This window comes from Perognathus longimembris, chromosome 2 (genome assembly GCF_023159225.1).
Source record: "Perognathus longimembris pacificus isolate PPM17 chromosome 2, ASM2315922v1, whole genome shotgun sequence".
NCBI classification, from domain to species: domain Eukaryota; kingdom Metazoa; phylum Chordata; class Mammalia; order Rodentia; family Heteromyidae; genus Perognathus; species Perognathus longimembris.
In genome coordinates, this window is record NC_063162.1 from 5,468,464 (window position 1) to 5,474,762 (window position 6,299).

The 6,299-nt window shown below is 48.8% G+C and overlaps 1 pseudogene; it reads right to left on the reverse strand.

The window, feature by feature from the left end:
- Positions 1-3,596: 3,596 nt before the first annotated feature.
- LOC125347489 lies at positions 3,597-3,668 on the reverse strand (annotated as a pseudogene).
- Positions 3,669-6,299: the final 2,631 nt, after the last annotated feature.

Sequence of the window (6,299 nt, forward strand, 5' to 3'; positions counted from 1 at the left end):
TATTAGAAGTAGGAATTTGAAAGGGAATACCAAAATTGAGAGACACAGGGTAAAAAAAAGACAAACAACTACAAAAGCAATACTTGCAAAACTGTTTGGTGTAAGTGAACTGAACACCTCAGGGGGGAAAGGGAAAGTGGGAGGGGGGGAAGGGACAAGGTAACAAACAGTACAAGAAATGTATCCAGTGCCTAACGTATGAAACTGTAACCTCTCTGTACATCAGTTTAATAATAATAATAATAATAATAATAAATTGAAAAAAAGGACATTTTATGACTTAGCAGCCACAGAAAGATGGTATATCTTGAGCCATTCCAGGTATAGATGTGAGCTTTAGCTTTAACTAGACAAGGAACAGAGGGAAGAAGGGAGGTCCTGGCTGGTCATTATTCTGGTCCTTTGGGAAGGGGCTGGGGGAAGATGTTATGGGCCCCATCACTGGTCAAGATAAAGGAGTCACCACCGCCCCGGTGGGTGGTCAGTCCTGAGGAGGCCCCATGGCTCCTTCTTGTCATAATGATGTTTATCGATCCCGTGCTTTCTGACAGGACTCAAGGTGATCACAAGGTGACTGTGGATACAGTGAATTAGAGGCCCGTGCACAGTGGAGGCGGAGATGCCACGCTTTTCTGCTGCTTTTAGTTAATGCGTGGATTCAAGTAGAGAAGTGATATTTCTCAACAGAAAGCAGTGTTTACACACTTCTCACAGAAGCATCCAGGGCTCTGGGCAAAGGCAAGACCCCAGACCACCCATAGGTCTTTCATACCCAACGCTTCCAGGGTAGAGCTACTGTGGGCTACGTGTCCGTCACCACCAGCCACTAGGCCACCGCCTTCTGATGCCGATTGTGAGACAAGCGACTCCTCCAAGCCCTTCTAAACGGGCCCTGGATAAACTCAAAATGGGCACGCAGGAGTCCCAATTATGAGACCAGGGAAGACCTCCTGTTAGCATCTAACGCCGTCAAGGCAGCCAGTCTGCACGTTCCTCTTTTTTTTTTGCCAGTCCTGGGGCTTAGACTCAGGGCCTGAGCACTGTCCCTGGCTTCTTTTTGCTCAAGGCTAGGACTCTGCCACTTGAGCCGCAGCGCCACTTCTGGCCGTTTTCTGTATATGTGGTGCTGGGGAATTGAACCCAGGGCTTCATGTATACGAGGCAAGCGCTCTTGCCACTAGGCTATATCCCCAGCCCCGCACGTTCCTATTTCTGATGGAAGGATTCTGACTTGTGGTCAGTTCTTATTTATCCACAGTCAAAACCTGAGTCACTTAAATTACCCAGGCAGATGGAGAAGATGATGGGGGGTGGGGAGGAGAAGTTTGACCATACATCTAAGTTCCTTGGCTATGTTCCATCCCCGCTGTCCTGTGTAGATTTGGTCAGTGGATCTGTTGGGGGGGGGGGGTCTCTAATATCCAGTAACATCCACACACTTCCAGATGTGTTCTTTTTTTTGGCCAGTCCTGGGGCTTGGACTCTGGGCCTGAGCACTGTCCCTGGCTTCTTTTTGCTCAAGGCTAGCATTCTGCCACTTGAGCCACAGCACCACTTCTGGCCGTTTTCTAGATATGTGGTGCTGGAGAATCGAACCCAGGGCTTCATGTATATGAGGCAAGCTCTCTTGCCACTAGGCCATATTCCCAGCCCTCCAGATGTGTTCTTGACATGGTGTTCCTTGTGGCTGGGTGACTTTACAAGTGAACTGAGTTCTATCCTTTTACAAAAATTACAAACTCCAGGAATCCTCCTGAGAAGCGCACCCTGGCTCTGACCACCCCACCCCCACCCCACTCCCGCCCCTTCCTGTGGAACGAGGACTCCTGCCTGTGGGCAGCATGGCGGTCAGCTCCGCTAGGAGGAGGGAAAGAATCTTCCCGCACTTCTGTTGGACCGAATTTGTTTCTAAACACATGTATTTAGTGCGAGCCAAGTCTGAGCACTTCTGGCTAGTCTGATAACGTATTAGAGTATTTGTCCATGTCATGGCCTCAGAACGCAAAATGTCCCCCAAACCATTCAGGGGGCCGGCCACCAAGTCTCCTCAAGGGCGTCAGAATGATGCGTTTCCCGGCGTCTTGGAGGGAGAATCGTGCTCAGTTCTCTGGGGCTGAGGGAGGCTGGGAGGGAGGCCGGGGATGCTCTGGCCCTGCCTGCTCCTGGCAGCCTTTCAGAAAGAATGTTTTAGTCAGAGACTTTTATAAACTCTGGTGGTAAAGTTTACAGACAGGCTTTAAGATGTGGCAAAGAGCGTAGTGAGGTCTTCATTTAAAAAAAAAATCCTTTGAAATGATCATTCATCTTAACACTCGGAAAAAAAAAAAAATTCCATGGTTTAGGTCCCTGGTTCTTTATGGGAGACTTGGTTTCCTCGAAGTAATTTATTAGCACTGGTTGTGAACATCATCATTTTACACTGCACCAAAAATGTGCAGCATTATAGGAGCATAATAGTTTGTCCACGTAATGAAACTCTACACAGCTGTCAGAATGAGGAGGAAGGGCTGTATGTACAGACTAGGAAAAATGGTCTGATTTATAAGCTACTTTCGGAACAATGCATATAGCATCATCCTGCCCTATTTTATTCTAATCATTATGTGCAATATATTCACATCCTTCTGGACATATCAGGAGGGATGCACGCCCACTGTTATCAATATTAATCTCCTAGGAACAGAAGATTCACGTGTCACTTTGTATACTAAGTATGGCACCATCAGGAAGTTTTACTCCTGGTGTAGCTTCTTCCATATATTTCTAAACTATTTTATGTTCAATCTCTGGCGGAGGAATGAAGATGGTGGCGTAGTGACAGAATTCACCGCGCTCCCTCTGGTCACACCGGGGAAGCAGACAAAGGTGTGACTTCTCTGAACGTTGAAAATACTATTTACTGAAACAAGCTCCAGGAAAGGGAGGCAGGTTTTTCTTTGGTTTGGTGCTGGTGGTGGTAGTGGTGGTGTTTGTTTTGCTTTTTTTTTTTCTCCTAGAGAGTAAAGAGGGAGCCTAGAAAGGGAAGGAGGAAAGGTGAACAAATGCAATCACGATATTCAGTATAGACTATGTAGAAAATGAACTATGTAACTTGGGGATGGGGATGGGGAGGGGAAACTGGAGAAAGAAAAGGAAGAGGTGATGTTGTCCAAAAAAGGAAATGTACTCATTACCTGACTTATAAAACAGTAGCCCCTCTGCACAACACCTTAATAATAACAATAAAATGATTTTTAAAAAATAAATAAACTGGGGCTGGGAATATGGCCTAGTTGCAAGAGTGCTTGCCTCGTATACATGAGGCCCTGGGTTCGATTCCCCAGTACCACATATACAGAAAATGGCCAGAAGTGGCGCTGTGGCTCAAGTGGCAGAGTGCTAGCCTTGAGCCAGGGACAGTGTTCAGGCCCTGAGTCCAAGGCCCAGGACTGGGAAAATAAATAAATAAATAAATAAATAAACTTCATGAAGCAGGAATCAGTGAAGAGGAGGAGGGAACCCTGTGTCCCACGATCTCGTTGGCCGCTCCTGCATTTTCCCAACGCTCAGCACCATCTTCTGTTCATCTGGTGAGTCTGGATTGCACGCACACCACCTGGAGGTGCCGTGTAAATAAACTCTAAGAACAGCTACTACAAGTGATCTTAGCCAAAAGGCCAAGAAGCGATGGTGCTACCTAAACACATGCACACATACACCTGATCTGAACCTGCCCCCTGCACACACCCCATCAAGGGTGGTGGTTGTTGTTTAACGAGCCTTCCTACCCCCATTACCTGCTGAACGCACAGTTAGATCTGAAGTCTCTGGAGAGTTAGCCTCTGCTCCCAGGAACTCTGGGTGTCCTGGCCATGCAGAAGGATGGACAATCTATGTGGCGCCTGAAACACAGAGGGGAAGTAGGGCTGAGATGAGCAGGCAGGTGACCAACCCGTTGGGTTCATTGAGGGCCAAATGAGGAGGTTCAACTCAGGGAGCAACACTTCACCTGTGCCTCTGAGAACAGCTCCTCCCCATCAGATGGAAGAAAAGGGCATTCTAGGCCCCCGGATGGTCAGGGAGGAAACGTAGCACTCAAGGCAAGCTCTCTGGATGGTCACCTCTCCTCCAGCATCCTTCGCAAGATAGCACAGGTGGCAAGGCTAATCACGTGCGGTGGATTTTAACTTCTGCCAGAAGAAAATTTCCTTCTGCGAAGATATTATTGCGACGACTCCTGTGTGGTCTGAGGAACCTGAGCGTCTGGGCCTTCCCACAACTTTCTCGAAGTCACTCCGCAAGGAAGGTGGTAGAGTTGGCGTAAGAACTCAGCCAAGAGCTTGCCACCTCAGCCGTGGGTGTGTCTTAGGGCCATCATGATTTGTGTGTCCCTCATGGGCTGGCCGCACCCAACGTCCTTCGGCAGGATGCCACCTCTTCTGTGGAATGGGCCGTGGGCCGGTGGAGCTGGTTGGAGGGATGTGTGTCTAAACTTCTGTGTCCTCACTGGACCTGCATGGAGAGGCAGGAAGTGCTGGGAGCTGCTGCCAGCCAACATGGCCTCCAGAGAGCTTGCCTGAAGGCGCCACAGTGACTTATGGAGTAGGGGTAAGAGGAGGTGCGGCCCAGGTCCCGCCGCACGTACCTAGACCCAGGGTCAACGCCAACTTAAATGACCCCCTCCCTGCATCAGTTTTGGAATGCACACCAATGAATGACTGTTCTACACCAGTTCGGATTGGCTGGGGGTCCTGGCCCACGTGGAGGGGAGCCTGGCTGTCTCTTCCATCAGCCACCCGGCGACACCACTGCTTCCTCAAGCAGGAGTCTGAACCCTGAGGAGGGAGACAGCGTGCGCTTTCTGCTGGTGACAGCAAGGGACGGGCCCCGGGTGAGAGGGTGGAGCTGGACACATTTTTGTGAATTGGTTTGTTGTTGTTGGTTTTTTTAACTATAATATTACTCAAATATGGGCAAACCATCAATCAGGTATAACTTCCTTATGTTTATGGCTCTTACACATCTATAAAAACTAAAACAAATTTAAAGATTAAATACAAGCACAGCTATAAAACCTATAAAAGTCCAATTAAAAGCCTGGGTTTAATGTGACAGATGAGGCTGCGCTAGAGCTGAACCGCCTCAGAGACGTGACTTCGGGGCTGGCGGCTCCCACTGGAGTCTCTCCTCCTCGTGGCCCCGCCTTCCCTGCGGTTCTGCGTTCCCCAGTTCAGCTCCTGGGGTCCTGGGTGGGTCATTGGAGAGAAGAGACTCATAGACTTTCCTGCCTGGGTGGCTTCAAACCACGATCCTCAGATCTCTCTCAGCCTCCCGAGTAGCTAGGATGATAGGCGTGAGCTACCAGCACCCGGCCTCTGATAATTCTCTTTTGAAATTCAGAGTCAGCGTATTATGAACATTACTTAGCAAGACATCATGTGGCTCTTCCTGGAGAGAAATGACCTCCCCCCAAAACAGCCTCTGGTTCTGGATTCTAGTCTGACCTGACTGCAGTGTAATCTTGGCTTCATTTTAAGGATCGACACTGGAGTTCTGGGCAATACTTGTATACATGTTAAGTAACATTTATAATACGCTGACTCTGAATTTCAAAAGAGAATTATCAGAGGCTGGGTGCTGGTAGCTCACGCCTATCATCCTAGCTACTCGGGAGGCTGAAAGATATCTGAGGATCGTGGTTTGAAGCCAGCCCAGGCAGGGGAGTCTATGAGACTCTTCTCTCCAATTAACTACCAAAAAGCTAGACGTAGAGCTAAGGCTCAAGTGATAAAGTGCCAGCCTTGAGCACAAAAAGGAGAGCATAAGGGCCTGAGTTCAAGCCCCAGTTCCAACACAACAACAACAACACACACACACACACACACACACACACACACACTATTATCAGAATAAAAAGACAAAAGAGGTGACGTCAGTCAAGATGCATTGTACTCAAGAACTGATTTGTTGAATGGTGGCTCCTTTGTACGACTACTTGAAAATAATGAAAACATCATTTAAAAAAGTGAAATCAATAAAAATAAGAAGACAGAGACTTAGGTTATTGTTGAGCTTTGAGGAGTCACAGGCATCGAATCTCGGGTTGCAAGACCTGCGGGTGGCGGAGAACACAGCTGGTGCGTGTGTCTCCCCCATGCGAGTCCTCTCAGAGCCGGTGGGCGGGGCCTGGCTTGGAGACAGGGTCTCTGCAGACGTGACCGGTGCAGACGGCATTTGCGTGTGGCTGACGGCTCTTCCGATGAGGACTACGTGTCCTTGGAGGAGGCAGGACATGGGACACCGGTACAGAAACGCAGGGA